Source organism: Schistocerca nitens, chromosome 1 (genome assembly GCF_023898315.1).
Source record: "Schistocerca nitens isolate TAMUIC-IGC-003100 chromosome 1, iqSchNite1.1, whole genome shotgun sequence".
NCBI lineage: Eukaryota > Metazoa > Arthropoda > Insecta > Orthoptera > Acrididae > Schistocerca > Schistocerca nitens.
Window position 1 is genome coordinate 1,023,406,242 of NC_064614.1, and position 20,127 is coordinate 1,023,426,368.

At 44.4% G+C, this 20,127-nt stretch overlaps 1 protein-coding gene across 3 annotated transcripts in view; it reads left to right on the top strand.

The window, feature by feature from the left end:
- LOC126237960 (organic cation transporter protein-like) overlaps positions 1–20,127 on the top strand; it is a 171,720-nt gene that overhangs the window by 18,098 nt on the left and 133,495 nt on the right. Inside the window, exon 1 of one of the 3 annotated variants that reach the window (XM_049947757.1) lies at positions 10,691–10,813. The exons of 1 other annotated variant lie outside the window; for it this stretch is intronic. The gene's annotated coding sequence lies outside the window, so the exon portion shown is untranslated. Of the gene's footprint in view, positions 1–10,690; positions 10,818–20,127 lie in introns of those variants that run through there. One more of the 3 variants, XM_049947762.1, reaches the window with a different exon arrangement.

Genomic DNA, 20,127 nt, shown 5'->3' on the forward strand with positions numbered 1-20,127 from the left:
AAACTAATTCATTACATCTATCTTATCTCGAACTATGTCTGCAATTAAGTGTAAATAATGTTCTGAACACTATGTTTTCCAGAAAAATATACATCCATACGCTGCAAACCACTGTGAAGTGCTTGGCAGTTATCAGGGCTTCTTCCAGTTCCATTCAAGTGTGGAGCGTGGGAAGAATGACAGTTTAAATACCCCTGTCTGCGCTATAATTAATCCAGTCTTATCCTGACGAACCCTAAGGGAGCAGGCAATGCTTGATTCATCATTTAAAGCTGGTTCTTGAAACTTTGTAAGTAGGTTTTGGGGATAGTTGTCGTTTATCTTACAGTGTTTGCCAGTGCATTTTCTTGAGCATCTCCGTGACTCTCTCTCGCATGCCTTAGTTCTGTGACCATGATTCTCTCTATACGTTCAAAATCCCCAGTTAGTTCTATTTTGTCCGGGTCCCATACGCTACGGCATTGTTGTATAATGGTCCGCACTAGGGATTTATAGACAGTCTCCTTTGTAGACTAGTTATATTTCCCTAGTATTCTACCAATGAACCGAAGTCTCCCACATGATTCACCTACGACTAACTACGTGATCGTCGAATTTCATATCCTTACACATTGTTATACTCAGATATTTGTATCAGTTTATCGATTCCAATTGTGACTCATTGATACTGTTGTTATACACTCCTGGAAATGGAAAAAAGAACACATTGACACCGGTGTGTCAGACCCACCATACTTGCTCCGGACACTGCGAGAGGGCTGTACAAGCAATGATCACACGCACGGCACAGCGGACACACCAGGAACCGCGGTGTTGGCCGTCGAATGGCGCTAGCTACGCAGCATTTGTGCACCGCCGCCGTCTGTGTCAGCCAGTTTGCCGTGGCATACGGAGCTCCATCGCAGTCTTTAACACTGGTAGCATGCCGCGACAGCGTGGACGTGAACCGTATGTGCAGTTGACGGACTTTGAGCGAGGGCGTATAGTGGGCATGCGGGAGGCCGGGTGGACGTACCGCCGAATTGCTCAACACGTGGGGCGTGAGGTCTCCACAGTACATCGATGTTGTCGCCAGTGGTCGGCGGAAGGTGCACGTGCCCGTCGACCTGGGACCGGACCGCAGCGACGCACGGATGCACACCAAGACCGTAGGATCCTACGCAGTGCCGTAGGGGACCGCACCGCCACTTCCCAGCTAATTAGGGACACTGTTGCTCCTGGGGTATCGGCGAGGACCATTCGCAACCGTCTCCATGAAGCTGGGCTACGGTCCCGCACACCGTTAGGCCGTCTTCCGCTCACGCCCCAACATCGTGCAGCCCGCCTCCAGTGGTGTCGCGACAGGCGTGAATGGAGGGACGAATGGAGTCGTGTCGTCTTCCGCGATGAGAGTCGCTTCTGCCTTGGTGCCAATGATGGTCGTAAGCGTGTTTGGCGCCGTGCAGGTGAGTGCCACAATCAGGACTGCATACGACCGAGGCACACAGGGCCAACACCCGGCATCATGGTGTGGGGAGCGATCTCCTACACTGGCCGTACACCACTGGTGATCGTCGAGGGGACACTGAATAGTGCACGGTACATCCAAACCGTCATCGAACCCATCGTTCTACCATTCCTAGACCGGCAAGGGAACTTGCTGTTCCAACAGGACAATGCACGTCCGCATGTATCCCGTGCCACCCAACGTGCTCTAGAAGGTGTAAGTTAACTACCCTGGCCAGCAAGATCTCCGGATCTGTCCCCCATTGAGCATGTTTGGGACTGGATGAAGCGTCGTCTCACGCGGTCTGCACGTCCAGCACGAACGCTGGTCCTACTGAGGCGCCAGGTGGAAATGGCATGGCAAGCCGTTCCACAGGACTACATCCAGCATCTCTACGATCGTCTCCATGGGAGAATAGCAGCCTGCATTGCTGCGAAAGGTGGATATACACTGTACTAGTGCCGACATTGTGCATGCTCTGTTGCCTGTGTCTATGTGCCTGTGGTTCTGTCAGTGTGATCATGTGATGTATCTGACCCCAGGAATGTGTCAATAAAGTTTCCCCTTCCTGGGACAATGAATTCACGGTGTTCTTATTTCAATTTCCAGGAGTGTAGGATGGTATGTTTCGTCAGCCGAGCGAGGCGATGATAATGTTTGGTTTGTGGGGCGCTCAACTACGTGATTATCCGCACCCGTACACATTCCCAATCTTTACTCAGTCCAATCTCGCCACTTTAATGAATGGTGATGAAACGATGAGGGGGAACACGAACAGCCCCTGGGCGGAGAAAATTCCCAACGCGGCCGGGAATCTAACCCGGGACCCCGTGATCCAGAGACAGCAACGCTAGCCACTAGACAACGAGCTGCGGGTGCCGAGCGAGGTGTTGCAGTGGTTAGCCGACTGAGCTCGAATTTCGGAGGACGACGATTCAAACCCGCGTCCCGCTACCCTGATTCAGGTTTTCCGTGGTTTCCCTGAATCGCTTCAGGCAAATGCAGGGAGGGTTCCATTGAAAGGGCACAGCAAGTTTCCTTCCCTAACAGGAGCTTGTGCTCCCTCTCTAATGTTTTCGTTATCGACTGGACATTAAACACTGATCTCCTCCTCCTGTTCCTCCTACCATGTTTTATCGTTCTGTTAAATACATAATTTTAAATTTAATGCAAATTGCCAATCTTTGATATCTTATCAAGATCACACTGGATATTTGTGCAGTTTTTTTTCTTCAAACTGCACTTCAGTATAGATAACTTCATCTGCGAAAACCCTAGACTGCCACTATATTGTCTGCAGGGTCACTCGGAAAGCAAGGTCAGATCTGTAGCGAAATGGACACCACAGTGAAACTCCGATGATCTTTGCACAGATGTGTTGGGCATTGTCTCTAGTATGCCCGTCGATCGCTTTACGTCGATCTTTCCAGTTTTGAACGCACATTCAGCACGGTAGTGGGGTAGTGCAGTCCTGCAGCGTTTTCAGTAGGAAGTGTTTGATCAGCCATCATGCAGCGCGAAATTGGCTCCCTCTGATTCTCATCTGTGCTCGAGTGAACAGCTAGCTATGGAAACACATTGGCACAGCCAACGAGCCGCAGACCAGGATAGAAAATTGGGGGGAGGTATAGGCGGCTGCCTTCCATGAGGAGGGTGTTGGAAAGTTACTACAGCGCTACGACAAATTTGTTAATAGGAGCGGCGAATATGTAGAGAAGTTACTGGAAGGTGTAGCTAACTGATGAAAATAAAACATTTTTGTTTTTCATATGGTTTCCATTTAGCGACCAATCGGACCTTACTTTCTGAATAAAATTCGTGCAACATGAACAGCAAGGTCCCATCCTAGGTTGTAGCTAAGCCGTGTCATCGCAGTATTCTTTCTTTCAGCAGTGTTAGTTCCGCAAGGCATGCAGGAGCACTTCTGTGAAGCTTGAAACATAGGAGAAGAGGTACTGGTGGAAGTGAAGCTTTGAGGGCGGGTCGTGAATCACGCTTGGTTAGCTCAGTCGATGCAGCTTCTGCCCGCAAAGGCAGAGATCCCAGGTTCGAGTAGTAGTCCAACACACAGTTTCAACCTGTCAGGAAGTCTCAGGTCAGTGTTTACTCCGCTGCTGAGTGAAATCCATTCTGGAATCTGCACGTTGTCTGCTGACAACCAAAATGCAAGCGATGTGTTACCTCCCGGGCTGTTTTCGTAACGGGAGCACACTGTTGGATCTTCTACCATGTGTCCTGCGGGCTAGTGACAATTGCTTTAAACTGAGATGTGCTTTAACTGCTGTTGACAGTCCTTGATTTTAAGTTATGAAATAGCCACGGTTGACCAGCGCAGTATGGTTAGTTCTGAGATTGTGCCCTCAGATTTCAGCCTTCATCCTCGTGTACAAAATTTGCAGATGTTGGTGTCGTAGATTGATCTTTATACAAAACATCTCTGTTTTTGTATGAAAAAAAGTGTTGCAGAGAAACAAGTTGGAGAAAGCAACATAAAGAAAAAAAAAAACTTTGTACGACGCTGTCGTATGATCAGCGCAGGAATAGGAGCGTCACTAGTTTCCGACTAATGACTACGTTGTAACTAATTGGTCTTTCATGTACAGTCACTACCGTGGATATTTAATAGTACAAGAATCAGTACAATAAAGTGATAATCATAATGTACAAATATTTCTACCGACTCACTCAGCATTCCTAGTCATTCCCCTCTGTTATCTGAAACGGCAAAAGAACGTACTATCACAGGCACTCTAGAGAGAGATTCACATCTATCGTAATGAACCGGGTCTTCCGTAATCGCCTTGACCGCGCTTACTATCGACTACACTTTTTGTCACCCAGATGACCTACAAGTCGCTCCATTGAGACAAGCGACTTCCCTTTAGAGCTGAACTCTTATCATTACTGTTTCATTCTTAGTCTCCCATAAACAGAATTAGCAACTTACAGACCAATATATCCGTACTTTAAACCTCGATACAGAATGACATATAACACTGAAAGAGGAACAAGGAAATCGAATTACATCGATAATTATGATATCTAAGAATACAGAAGATTGGTCTGCGGGTATTAGTTGTCAAATCGCTAAGTTACATTGATCTATTCCGTTTGACAAGGGGTGTGTTCATCTGAATCCCTTGAGCGAAGACATATTTGTTTTGAGTATTTCAATCACCACGGACAGCTACCGATAAAACTTTCACTACCAATTTATAACCAGCATCAATTTCCTCTGTCGGATGACAAACTCGTCGATCACCATGGTTATCTGTATTTTCTGGGTTTCAGCTCTTTCTGTCACGTTAAGCCAATGCTATACGTAATAAGTCGGATAGAACTGCACACTACATGCACGTCTGAGGAAACTTTGCTTCGTAATTCAGAATAACAAAGGCACTGCAATATCGCATCACAGTTCGTGTTCAGAATGACCACCGGCAGCGGCAATACACACTTCGTCTGGTACGGAACGACTGCTGCACACTAGCTAGCATTTCAACGGAGAAGACCGAACAGGCTGCAGTACTATGTTGTTTCGTATAATGGGGATGGTACCACAGGTTCTTCAAAGTACGCGGAGGAACGTCTTCTAGGACTCGTGGAAGATGGTCTGTTAGGAGATAGCGATATATGTGCGCGATCAGTGTTCCGTGTATGAAAAACTGGCCTATGAGCTGATGGTTCACTGTCCGACACTCTATGGGTGCTGGCGTTCCATTTGACAAAGCCAACGTGGATTGTCTACGGATCAATTGCGCACGTTTCGGCGGTTTACCTGACCATGATTGGTAAATGTGGCTTCATCACTAAACAGGATACGTGATACATCTGCAGACGCTGTCTCAATGTCCAACTACAGAAGTTTACATGATTCTCACAAGCACGTCCATGCAACTCTTGATGGAGAGAGATGTGGATAGGGATGGGATCCATGTCGATGGAGAATGCGTAGGACAGTTGCCTGACTCACGGCACTTCCATTGCCATAGCGCGGGAGCTAACGTGCGGATCAGCAGCAAAATCAACAAGAACATTAATTTCCCGCTCTTTTGTCGTCACTTGTTTCCTTCTGTTACGTCGTTTAGGTTACGCTATGGCTTTCGCGTTATTGGTGATTGCCGAGATGTTTGACGTTTGTTGGGATATCTTGCAGCGTACACCATACAAGTACGAACTGTATTGTCCCTACAGTCTTCAGACACCATGAACATGTCAGTTTTTTCTACATTGGTAAATGCCATCGTTCATTCACGACCTGCTGCTTGGACTATCACATATTGACTAGCAAGTTGCAATACATTCGAGGAACACAAAAGCATACTGTAAGGAACATCGCATCGTGCCTAGCAACAACGCAGGCTGAATGCCACAAAAAAAGTGTCGATGTGGGAACTTTTCAAAATAAATTGTCTGGCAAACGATTGGCACTAGAATCGTGCAACAAACGTCACTGAGATACTAATTTACCCTACTTTCACTTTGTTAATGTAAAAAGGCACTGTTCCATTCAAATTACTTTAAAAAAAATGGACTTCCTAGGCATTATGAAATTCTTTTTATTGGTAAAAATAAGAGTCCCTGACTTCTAATCCATTCTTCTGAAACCACACGTAAATAGCACTTTCCATTTCCGGAATATCTGCGATGCAAGCTTTAGATGATTCACTCTGTATTCAAAAGATACGTGGTCTTATCGATTTCCATTGCTTGAAAGAAAGAAGAAGAAAAAAACATGTGCACACTGTCCGATTGGAAACGATATGTAGTTGGACGCAATATAATGCCTATGACTCACAATGAATCGAAAATCACAACTTTCCTGAGACTGACTTAAAAAGACATCAGAAGTCAAAAAAGAAATACAAGTCGTTTTCTTTGACACGTTTATTTTACCGCAATTACACTAGAATCCGTCCTAAGACACCGATAAATAGTTAATTTGGTAACTGAGAGAAGTGCCTGAGGACGTGGCTGGAGGGGGAGGGGGGGGGGAGAAGGAGAAGGAGGAGGAGAGGGACGGTAGGATGGGATTTGTAGGGGGGAGATCAACGCTTCTCTTCAGTAAGGAGGTTAAAGTGGATGTAGGCTGCAGTAGTTACGCAAAGATGATGTGTATAGTAAAGCTTGAAGGGCGATATCAAACCTGGCAGCGGACTGAAGGCGACAGCAACAAAAATTAGGTTAGCACAAAATAATAAATGAAAAACACTTGAAATAGAAAACTACAGGCAGTCACTTTCACTGGCCTTCCCACCACCTGTTTCGAAGTACTGTTTGCCCATCATTAGATAGATTTATTTAAATCAGGACGACGTAGGCGATTTATGAGTACCGCTGTATTTTATTCAAATGGCTCTGAGCACTATGCGACTTAACTTCTGAGGTCATCAGTCGCCTAAAACTTAGAACTAATTAAACCTAACTAACCTAAGGACATCACACACATCCATGCCCGAGGCAGGATTCGAACCTGCGACCGTAGCGGTCGCTCGGTTCCAGACTGTAGCGCTTAGAACCACACGGCCACTCCGGCCGGCTGTGTTTTATTCTGGGCTACCTGTGTCACTGGGTGGAAACAGACGACAGTTCTGTGGGTGCTTGTACTGCGTAGGTAAGCGACAACATAAATACGTTTTAGTGGTCACAGGCCGTTTTTGCACACCACATCTGTATTACACACCTTCATAACTCAAAATAAACCTAGATTGTCTACCAGGAAATAACAACTCCAAAACAGCCCTCATTGATTTTGCAGACTGTGACGAATCATACGCAATACTTTTTTTCCCCCTTGTACCTGTAAAATGCACTACCTTACAAAAAGAAATGCAGCACTCGGAAGATATGGTTAGTGTAACTTCGTACACGTACGCACCATAGGGAAATTTGTAAACGATTAGAGCTGCAAATCTCTGCGAAAGTGCATTAGTGTTGTTCAGTGTTGTTACCGTGCCCGGTAGGGCATATGAGGACGAACAGTGCGAGGTGTTGAGTAACCACTGTGAAGGATACGGAGATGTGAGATAACGTTATCAGTAACTGAAAGTGTTTGGAAGAGATCTCATTGTGGATCCCCATTTGGTTAAATGGTCGAATTGTGAAACATCCAGATCTGTGGGGCATTGGGATCCGACAGTGACCTGATACTATACTGCAGCCGGCCGGAGTGGCCGTACGGTTCTAGGCGCTACAGTCTGGAACCGAGCGACCGCTAGTTAGGTTTAATTAGTTCTAAGTTCTAGGCGACTGATGACCTCAGAAGTTAAGTCGTATAGTGCTCAGAGCCATTTGAACCACTACACTGCATGGGAATGTAAGGGCAGGCATTCTCATCGTCAAAGTTGTGGCGGATCACGTCTGACATCTACAAGGGAGCATCACCGTTTTGTGCACCAAGCACATCGTAAGACCTTCGCATCTACGTGTGCGATCCGAGAACAAGTAATGGTCTCCGTGAAACATTTTGTGTCATCTGGCGCCATTGGTCAAAGACTAGCAGCAGCTAGACTAATGAACTGCCGCCCGTGCTATTGACACAACACAAACAGCTGCGTTTCGAGTGGTGCAGCCGCGAGTGGGATGCATGGCCTGCTGACGAATGTCCTCGCATTGTGTTCAGCTATGAATCGCCGTTCTGCACTACCCCGGAGGCTCCCTGACGCCAGGTATGACGGAGACCCGGAGAGACCTGTAGATCAGTTCAAGTCAGACAACATTCAACACGTGCTTCAGTGGGTTTACGTCTGGTGATCGGGCTGGCCAAGAGGATTTACTAAACATTTTGGAGAACGCAGTGGCTAATCTGAGAAGTGATTTTAAAGTTAACTGATGTGGCATCGGATGCTATGGTGCGAAATGTTAACGAAGCAGGTACTTGTCACCTTCAGGTGCGACGGAAGTGGCCTCTGCGGAGACTTAGGCATTCCGACATCGGAAGACCTGAATGTACTGTATTTTATATTACGTTACTCCTATTACCTGGTGGCCTTCTGGGGCTAGGGTATATGTGGAGCATTCCATATGTTTCGAATGTTTCAGGAATACTGTCTACAGCATGCTGAAACCATACTAGATTGTACATTCGTGTCAATGATGCTGTTCTTGAAAAATGACAAAGATGTCTAAACGTCTGAAATGTCTCTATTCAGTAAAATGTAGCCTTGCATGAAAAATTGTTTTAGTTAAACAATTAATTTACAAACCAGGTGTCTTACTAAACACACATATTAAGTATAAAATTACGTAAAGTTCCGCACTCTGGCACTAGAAGTGCCAATGGGGCCTGACCGGCCGCCGTGTCAGCCTCTGCGATGGCGTCATGCATTGCGGCTGGAGGGGCCTGTGATCAGCACAACGCTGCCAGTTGTTACCGGGTTTCTTGACTAATCGGTCGAGAGGCTCGTGATGTGGTCTCGCGAGGCTGTGTGCACCCTGCACCACTACTGGGAATCCAACAGCTGTTTCGAGGTAATAATTCTTCGAAATCGTGAAGGAAAAATTTGTTTCTCAATTAAATCTGGTCGTTGAATAGAGGGTTCAATGCTGTATTTATGTTGGTAAATGTTCGAATTTCTCCAAGAAAGCTAAGGTCCACGCCTTCGGTAGCAAGATGAGGTATCTGGAGCTTCCCTGTTCTGTGCTGTTTGCAGAATGATATTGTTGGGCAAGACGTGTGGCAAAGCTGGATTTGTTCAGGTTGTTAACACGGAGTACACCCATGTGCTCTTTGAATCTTGCTGTGAAGCTTCTACCAGTTTGTCAGATTTAGATGCTTGGACACGAGATGCAAATGAGTTTGTACACACCTGACGTTCAACATCGTTCCGTAGTGGTTTTGGTACTGTGAATGATTTTGTTTTGTATTTTACTGTTAGCGCAGAAACTTACTTTCATGCCTTACGTCTTAAAGATGTTGGCCTTTTGGTATGAAATAAGTTATTGTACGTGGCTCTCTCACATGTATTATAAACAATCTGTATTATAAACAATCTGTTCCTATTGGACACGGATCAAGTTAGTGTTTATAAGTGGTTTCACGTGTAGACTAGTGGATGTTACATCTGTTACGTGTTCTATAGAGATTATCTGAATGTTGCTTGATAATAACTTGAAAGGCAATACTGACTAACAGCAAATAAACTGAAAGTTTGTGCAGCCAATAATGGACAATGTTTTCTTTCGCAACGTAGATGGCTTGCACATACAATTATTTGGCTATCCTGTAACAATTAAATTCTCAGTATCCACACGCTGTTTTACTGAATCGTATTTAAACTGCAAGCTTCACTTTCCGTGCCCTCTCTTTCGCGTACCTTGACTCTTGTAACTGCAGTCTGCTTTCTGTACAAATTGTGGATAACCCAACGACTCGCCGTGCTTTTGTTCACTGCTAGGTCTTCGCAGACATTCTCCAAGCGCCTGTGTATATCTGCGATGTTCTGGTTTTCCGCCAGACGAGACTCAATGACAGCTCTAGGAACGCACCTCCGTTACACATGCTATTATGAAGACTGCGTACAGTGCCCCAATCTATCGGATTATCGGAATTTCATGAACCTGTAGGGTCTGAAGCGAGAATATTCCTTAATGTCACACAACGAATTCCACATTTTTTTTTTCAGCCGACTACAGCTTCTCATCCTTAAATAATTGTTTACATTGTGTTCAATCGTCTTTTCATATAACATTTAATACTGTAGGGTATCACCATCCCATGAATCTTTCACCACTAGGCTTCAATAAAGAGCCAAGAACTTGTGTAAACTTTAAAAAATGTGCATCTTTAAGTGAACATCCATCTGAAGATAAACCAGTTGCATTATTTATGTGAATAAGAATATTGTCGATAGTAGCTGGTTGCTGTCTTCTTCATTGAAGGAGTCGATCTTCAACCTGCGCACACACTGTGGCAGAATGTCAGTTTTCGACAAAATACCAATTTGGATTCGTGTTGCGTTTCGGAGATTATGATGTCAGTGGCCAAAGCTGACATATGGTATCGTGAGCTCTGGTTTATGCCCACTGCAAGGAAACGGCTGATCGCTGCCGAACGCACTGGTCCAGCCACTGTATGCAGTAGTCTCGGGCTTGTGGGGAGCTCACGGCGTGAATGCATCCCCCCTGGCAGAGCGGCACGGAACTGGTTCTGGCCGCCGCGCCGCTCGCCTTGCTTCGCCTCTTTGTATGCCTGCCGGTGTCGGCCGCGCCCTGCCCCACCACGCGGCGTGGGGGCGGCCTATATTGCTAGGCGCACCTAGCCACTGCCACGTTGAGGCGGCCTGCTTCCTCGCCACGTCTGTCTTTGGCGGGCGCGCTCCGAAGCAGGTAGGTGCGTACGGGAGTGAGTGGCTGCGTGGCCGGTAGCGGCGAGATACCGCCTCCGGTCTCGGGCGGGTTTGCTTGGAGGGGCGCGGGGGCTACCCTTCCTCTTCGGTCCGAGATAATTCGCGTCTGTTTTCAGATAGCTATTCTGAGATTTCTGCAACTTTCTCTCACGATCTCGTAAATGGCTGTCAGGCTTCGCTGCCCGCCCTCGTACTGTAAGAGCGAAGTTCCGTAGCTGTTAAGCCTCTAGACTCGTAATAGGAGGGGATGAGATCAAGTAGTCTCCCACTGTCCCCTCCCCAATCTCTCTCTCTCTCTCTCTCTCTCTCTCTCTCTCTCTCTCTCCCCCTCCCCCCCTCTCCCCCCCGTCTCCCCCTCTCTCCCCTTCTCTCTCCTTCCCCTCTCTCCCTCTGCACTTTCTCCATAGATTACCATGTTGGAATCCATTACTTCCGCGATGCCTTCGATCCATTTCAGCCTCGCCGCCTTCTTCTTCTTGTCTCTTCGATCTTACCCAGCATTAACGTCTTTTCCAACGAATCACAGCTTCTTATGACGTGCTCCAAATAGGTCAGTTTTTGTTCCACAAAGTACACCATGTGACAAGTGGAGTTTCGTAACTTTTTTTATATTCATAGTACGTGAAGTTCAGCACTCAAATATCAAATACCAAATATTGTCCGTTGCAACTCTAAGGAATAGTGGAGAAAAATAATTTTTAAAATTTCCAATCTTCTTTAATTCACTAAACCTAGAGCAGTTTTCTGATGGGCGTTGTGTGGTAGATTGTTTGACTGCCAAGTGGGGGGATTCGGCTTCTATTCCCCGCCGATGCAAATTTTTAAACAAAATCGCATGTTATGTGCCCTTGTCGTGAAGAGAGAGATGAAAATATCGGCTGCGCTCAAGACTGGTAAACGCTGCATCGCTGGTTCCAGTCTCATTTGGGTCATTACTTTTTTCGTTCATTAGAATGTCCTCGTCATTTAAATGTAAAATTCACCAAATATATGCTAATTAGCACATATCATTATAATTTTTATGATAATTGCATGTTAGCTGAGGGGAAACCTCGATACCAGAGCCCGTCTCTGCGGAGGTAGTTAACAGTATTTGTCTTCTACGTGTGTTTACAAACTGTACAGTAAGCACTTTACTGTTAGTTGATGAGTTATAAAAAATTATATATATACGCTAATCAGAATATATTTGATGAACTTGAAATTTAAATGACATAGATAATCTGAGCGAGAAAGATAAACGAAAAAAGCAATAGCCGAAATGAGACTCGAACCTGCGATTACCGTTTTTTTAACGTTTATGTCTTCTGCTCTTCATGTAAATGCTCGTACTACATGCATTTTCGTTTAAAAATTTGCATCAGTTGGAAATGGCACCCACGGCCCCCACGCAGCAATCGAGCATTCTAGCACAGATCCACAATGCCCACAGGAAAACTGTTCTACCTTTGGTGAATTAAAAACGTTCGGAAAACCGCAAAGTCGATTTTCTCGAGAATTTCGAGAGTTGTATCGAATTGCTTTGGGAGACTTACTTTTGTGTTCTGAACTTCACGTTCAATCTTCTAGTCAGTATCAGATCTTGCAAGGAGCCATCTGGTTTAATATGCTACAATACTGTCCTATTCGTTCTCATTGAGATTCCTGTGACTCTAAGGAGTTTCCCCCAGTACCACCGATAAAAGGAGTCTGTTCTGTGCCGATCTCACATACGTACGTCACAACTTGATATACCATAGCCCTTATTGTACGGATCTTTGTTGCTGATGTTATGTCTTGACTCCTCAAAACATTGTCAACATTTGACGCTGTCTTTCTACCAAGTAAAAAGCGTCTCTTGATTTCTTGGCTGCAGTCACCGGCAGCAGAAGTCTGGGTTCGAGATAACTGAACATAAAGACTACGTCCATTGTTTCTCCTCCTATGTGCCATCAAGTGATAGGTGTAGTTTTTTGACGTTTATGTCTTTTGCTCTTCATGGAAATGCTCGTACTACATGCATTTTCGTTTAAAAATTTGCATCAGTTGGAAATGACACCCACGGCCCCCACGCAGCAGTTGAGCATTCTAGCAGTCATTTAGTTCTTCCATACAGGTTTCTCACCGTGACTGCTTTACGTTTCTTTTTGGTTTAAAACATTATGAGCTGCCCGATCGGTTCCTTCAAGATAGTTGCCGACTATCGTTATAGCCTGTAATGTTAAGTTCTCTTTCTCTCTTTCTCTCTCTCTCTCTCTCTCTCTCTCTCTCTCTCTCTCTCTCTCTCTAAATTTAATTTTCCATTCTTGCTTCTTTGCACGTGGTTGATATTCATTGTCGTTCCACCGAAAAGAATTCTACGGCAAATGATAGTACTCAGATGGGAGGGGTGGCCTAGTTTATACGACGTAGATACGAAACCTTTCGAGATGGAGTTTATGGACGGAAAATTCTCGATTCACATGCTGAGTGAAATTCGGAAAAAATCCCGACGTAATCTATGGACGCAGAGGGCACCATCTCAGCACGAACCATTTCCCTGATATTCTTATGACGTAATCTAGCCACTAGGGGCCGTCATCTGTCATAAAAGTGGGGACCTCGCAGGTTCACGATAGCCAGCCTCAGCCCCTGATGACGATGGTGGAGACAGTCACTGAAAGCTCTGGACTTTATGAAAATTTGAAGCGGCAAATTAACAGAACTTTTTACCCCTAGATACAGTTTGGCTGGGGTTTTTGTAAGCGTATCAGAAGGTGATCGAGAAAACTGTGTCAAATGTATGTACGTACTCACGTTTAAGTCAACAATATTTGCGGAAACAAAAACAGTCGAAATGCTTGGTAAAACGACGAAGCTAAATACGAAAGCCGCACAAGGCAGTGTTTAAAGAGCAACAACCGATTCCCGGTGCATTGCCTTTTAATTTTACAACCCTCCGATACGTCTGCGAAGATTTTCAGCACCAACATTAACAAGCATTATACCGCTGTGCTAACAGCTTTTCAAAGCTTTTAGAAAAACCGAACCATTCCATTTAAAAGATCATACTTGCTTATGTATCTTGGTTGATGCAAGAGCATTAAGCATACAACAAAACTAGGTCCTCCGTTACTGCCATTGGCCGAAATCCGTGTTCCGATATTGTGAGCATTTCACGAAATAAGATGTGTTCCGAGGAATGTAACTTTCTTTATTTTCAACCATTTCAGCAATGTAATGGTTATATTTCATATTCATAAACAATGTTACACCGTGCTACATTCTAATTTCTTTTTGGTCATCATCCATACCACCAAGCTAAAGATGCTTCAGTCTGACAACTGACTTCATAAGGTCCCCGTTTTTCCTTTTTCTGTTTTTTTCCTTGTCTTTTGCTGATGTCTTCATGTTTCTCAACATGATATAGCCAACACCCTACATGATTTATTTCTCATAGCCTAAACTAATCTGTCAATACAATATTACCTCCCTAGTGTTCGCTCCAGTGTCACGAAAACTATATCTGGACGCCCTTAGCACGTTTCCCTCGAACTAGTTCCTTCTCCTGCTAAGCATTTTCTGCAGACTTCAGTATCTCTCCTCTTATTTCCATTTTCCCTTCATCGCCATACCATATTCTCAGAGAGGTGTCGACTTTAATACAATTGGTTTTGTCTGTCAACAAATAGTCAATTCAGTCCTGCATTTGGCGAGATTTTCTGTACGACAGTGGCTTCTGTAATAGGGGTCTAATCCATCCCATTGTCTTAATGACGTATTAGAACATCGCATGTAAAACTGCGGAGTGAATTTCGCTTGATTGATGTTTTAAAAATCCTAGCAAGTAATATTCGAGGTCATTTTTGCTGGAGGTAGACTTATCTTGAAGCTCAAAGCATATTTCAGCAGTGATAAATGGAGGTAGTTCTCTAGATCAGTTCTGATTATCTCCTCGTAGATGCGCATTATCGGCATAGCATTTCAATTACAAGGCTAAATTATATGATTAAGAGACTTGCGGTACTCTTAGGGTTAAGAGGTGAACTATGCAGTTAGTTCCTTTCACTACCTGATAATACGAGTATATCTGTATGTGGCACCTTTAGGGTTTTAGCGATTCACTCGCACTGATTTATGTGCCTTATCAGGCACTGGTACAGGAGTGGTTTGGCAGTACGACTTCTCGATTTTCCTTTGTGAAACAAAATATGGTTCAAATGGCTCTGAGCACTATGGGACTTAACTTCTGAGGTCATCAGTCCCCTATAACTTAGAACTGCTTAAACCTAACTAACCTAAGACATCACACACACCCATGCCCGAGGCAGGATTCGAACCTGCAACCGTAGCGGTCGCGCGGTTCCAGACTCTAGCGCCTAGAACTGCTCGGCCACACCGGCCGGTCTTTGTGAAACATCATTTAGTAACACTATTGCTTTTTGGTGTATTCTTTCACATAATTCATGGAAATGACACAGCTCGCTTACATATGATCGTTCTCAGAACGAGTTAGAGGAGATTCTCAGTTGACAAAACTATTGCTGTATGACACATTCATGGAGACAGGCATTTCGTCCCCACAGCAGTCGCTACTGACAATTTCGTGCCGTCAATAATGTCAAAGAATGGACGGTCTGCAAACGCGCCATGTCTGAAACGACGTCTAAGGAATCTTAAACTCAAGAATATTTTTCCACTTAAAGCTTTGACTTCGGTTGCACCACGCATTGTCCCCTTTTTTGATTTACATAGTGGCCACTACACCGAGGCGGTCCTTTTTTCACTTTCGGAACATACCGATAGCTGTCAACATAAGTGTCTCCTCGGTATAGTATCACGTCAGACCACTGTAAAATAACTGTCATTGGACGAGACACTCATTTTACAATGTGACGCGTTACGGTACCCAGCAAAGTCTTTGTCGCCTGACTCTATAGAGGTCTACGTACTTACATATTAATGGTGACTGGATCCCAGTTTCTGCCAATCCAAAACAATGTGCTCTTGGCTAAAGTCGCATAAGTTAGTAAATTCCCATATTATCAGCGCACAGAACAGACCAAAAAATCTGTGAGTATGTCATCACTCCTGCTGTAACATAAGCTTCTACATATTCGTAACAAACTTTAAGGATATGTAGCCAGTACCGGATAGATATTGATTGAAAACCATATCCAGAGACAAACCATTTCCTTGAAGCTGCGATAGGGCTTTAAAGCACTTTTCTCGACATTCTGCGCCGTTTATGTGACTGGGTGGAAGAGCAATTATGGGATCGGTTATCTGCTAACTTATTTGGTAACACTACTTCGCTTAAATTATAGACTTAGTATTCACGGATGGTTGGAGAGATGCATGTACTCACAATTAAAGACCTATATCAATTACATCAATTCTGAAACAGGGGTATGTTAGTATATTATGACCTTTCTTGAAATAAAGTCTCCTTTATAGGAATAAAAGTGGATTGCGCAAACAGAGATCGTGTGTAAATTAGTTCGCTCTGTTGGTCTGTCACTTCCAAAGGGGCTTAGATAGCAATGCCTCTCTGAAGGCATTCTAAAACATTTCCAACAGTCGTTTAGTGAACAAATGCAAGCTCACCGATTGTAGGACCAGTTCTGTGACACGAATCGGACTTTCTAGCAGACAGAACTCATCGCGGAGTTCTGTTGTGGGTGAACTCGTCAGATGTAAAAGTAACTTCGGAAGTACTCCAAAGGAGTGTTAGAAAACCGTTATTGTTCACGGGCGTTCCGTGACGCTGTACGCAGTTGATAATGATCCACATTCGGAACTTGTCACACCAGAAACTGTAGTAAAATGGCGAAGGCCTGCAGAGGACCGGTTCTTGGTGTAGGGACACTCATTTGGTCCTTAACTAAGTACAGGTGACGTATTGGTCTTTTTTGTGAAAGTATTCTTTTAGTTGGATGCGGCTCACCACGATTATCTCATCCGTATCTGTCTCTTCATCTGCCTGAGAGTGGCACTTGCCTCAGTCTACTCAATTATTTGTCTATATCACAATCGCTGACTCACTTTTTTCTTCCTGTATGGGTATCCATGGAATTTAATCCATAACACATACACCTTACTACCCTACATTCTAGTTAATATTCTTAATATATTCATTCCCGCGTCGATTCTGCAGAGATTCGAGAAATTCCGTTTCTTATCCCGTTAGTCCTCTTGATTTTCAGCTTAGATTCCCTCTCCCACTCCCCTCCCTCCCTCCCTCCATCCCTCCCTCCTCTCCCCCCCCCCCCATGTCTGTTCGTCTGTTTGTCTGTACGGTTTCCTCAAAAGCCGTAATTCCGTTTGATACTCCGCAAGCCACCTGACGGTGTGTGGCGGAGGGTACCTTGAGTACCTCTATCGGTTCTCCCTTCTATTCCAGTCTCGTATTGTTCGTGGAAAGAAAGATTGTCGGTATGCCTCTGTGTGGGCTCTAATCTCTCTGATTTTATCCTCATGGTCTCTTCGCGAGATATACGTAGGAGGGAGCAATATACTGCTCGACTCCTCGGTGAAGGTATGTTCTCGAAACTTCAACAAAAGCCCGTACCGAGCTACTGAGCGTCTCTCCAGCAGAATCTTCAACTGTTCCACTGGAGTTTATCTATCATCTTCGTAACGCTTTCGCGATTACTAAATTATCCTGTAAGAAAGCGCGCTGCTCTCCGTTGGATCTTCTCTATCTCTTATATCAACCCTGTCTGGCACGGATCCCACACTGGTGAGCAATATTCAAGCAGTGGGCGAACAAGTGTACCGTAACCTACTTCCTTTGTTTTCGGATTGCATTTCCTTAGGAATCTTCCAATGAATCTCAGTCTGGCATCTGCTTGACTGACGATCAACTTTATATGATAATTCCATTTTAAATCACTCCTAATGCCTACTCCCAGATATTTTATGGAAGTTAAGGATACCACTACGTTAAAAATCGAAAACGCTATACATTTATGAAAGAATTCACAAATTTACAGTTGTATATCTAGCCTATTATCGACGTAATCGCCTTCGTTCTCGATGTACTTTATCTGCTGAGGGATAAGCTTTCCGGTACCTTCGTCAAAAATTGTCAACCGCCCCTTCTTTGCCCTGTTGTTCGATGGCAATCTCTACCTCACCGTCGGTACAAAACCTTTTTCCACCCATAAACACATTCAGAGAGGTGTAAAGATGAAAACCTGAAGGTGCCAGACCAAGGCTCAAGATTGTAGTGGTCGGCTAGTCTCAACTGAGGGAAAGAGAGTGCCAAATATTTTATCCATTATGGATAAGGCGAAAACACCCTTTCTGTTGTTCTGTAAGGGTCTCCGCAGTTTTGTAGGGTTTCACAGTACCGCGCAGGGTTAACTGTTATCCCCCCAAGGGATCTACTGCCGCAAAAGACGGAGGCTGTTTTTATCGTCAAAAATTGTCAACCGCCCCTTCTTTGCCCTGTTTTGAATTTATTTGACGATGAGAAGCGATGTCGCCCTCGCACTGAATATTTCACGTGTGTCGTGGGTCACCCACGTCTCACCACTTGTCAGATCAGTGTCAAGGAATTCTTCACCTTCCAGTTCGAAACGCTAGGGACATTCCCGTGATGTTGCGATTCTGCTGACTTTGTGTTGATCTGTGAGCTGGTTTTGGTACCTACTTCGCACATAGTTATCAAAAATTGTCTCAGTAACGATTTCATGCAGAAGAGATTTGGAGATTTCTAGAATCAGTGCGTTCATCTCGTCCAAAGTCAATCGACAGCAGTCACGAATAATTTTTTGATCTTCGTCAGCATCTCATCAGTCACGATTGAGGGACGCCAACTCCTTTCTTGCCCGCATCTCGTGGTCGTGCGGTAGCGTTCTCGCTTCCCACGCCCGGGTTCCCGGGTTCGATTCCCGGCGGGGTCAGGGATTTTCTCTGCCTCGTGATGGCTGGGTGTTGTGTGATGTCCTTAGGTTAGTTAGGTTTAAGTAGTTCTAAGTTCTAGGGGACTGATGACCATAGCTGTTAAGTCCCATAGTGCTCAGAGCCATTTGAACCATTTGAACCAACTCCTTTCTTCATCGTAGTTCCGCCAGCTTTAAGCTAGCGATACCACTTGTAGACATTAGTATGATTCGTCACACCATTCTCATGAATGGTTTTGATTTCGTTACAAATCTGGAACGGTGCGTTTCCCTTTGGAAGAAGAAATAATATAACGGTTCTAACTTCGCAACTGGCGGGTTTCAGAAAGACACTCGTTTCAGCATAGCACTCAAACAAGAGTGTCAGCCGCCTGAGACAAAAGACCGTGCGTTCTATTGCCAATACCGTGTCCTTGGAAACAATGCTACCAACTTTGTCGGAAAAAGTCCCTTTGAGCATCAGAAGCTCAGTACTCTATTTTCTTTACATGCCTCGTAGTTGACTCCGTGTAGCTATGAATTCTATCATTGCTTGTGCTAGCTTCCTTCGTCACGGGTTATTTTGCTTCCATATTACCAGAATTTCTGAACTTGGTCCGCTGTGAGACCCCCATTTTGATACGTTTGTACCTAATATTATTTCTACTAGTGTTGAATACTTATGTCTTCCTTTGGATCACTCTTACTCCATATTATGGACTCAGCAGACTATTCATTCCATTCAACAAGTTTTGCATTGCACATAAAAAGGCGCAAAAATCCATTAATGTTAGGTTTCTCTACTGGAGATAGAAAAACCGTAACATTTCTTGACGTAACCTTTGAGAGCATACTGAAATGGTACTTGATGTACGAAAAACAGATGACAGGTTCAGATTCACTGACAGATAAGTAATGACATAGAAGTCGTCCACGAAAAATATACCTTACGAAACAAACGAGCGATCGATCTCTGATTATTGCTCGTCAGTGTGACACTCTTCACAAAGATGGATTAATTAGAAGAGTTGAAGAAGATATGCGTCAACTTCCGTAACGAGTTAGTTTATTAAGCGCAATAACATTGAACTTTATCACAGGGAAAAACCTCCTTTCGGGTTAGTTCAGTCAACGTATAATCGTTTTGTGATCTCAAAACTCCGCTTTTCTTTCACTATAAAAGAGGAGAATGGAAAAAACGTATTCCCGATATGCAACAGATTAGGATGGATTTATTGGGACCCATCCCCATTTGAGTACTGTCTGTGGAAAATAGTTTCTAACGAGGTTCCTAAGAAGTGCTCCAAGTCAGATAGTATACGTTTCGTATATACAACTAAGAGCTACACTTCTGAAAACAGCTTTCATACTCGTAGCTATCTTTCAAAGAAGATACTATCTCGTGTCTAGTAGTAGTGGGCAACAGTGATCGGAAATCTCTAGCAAA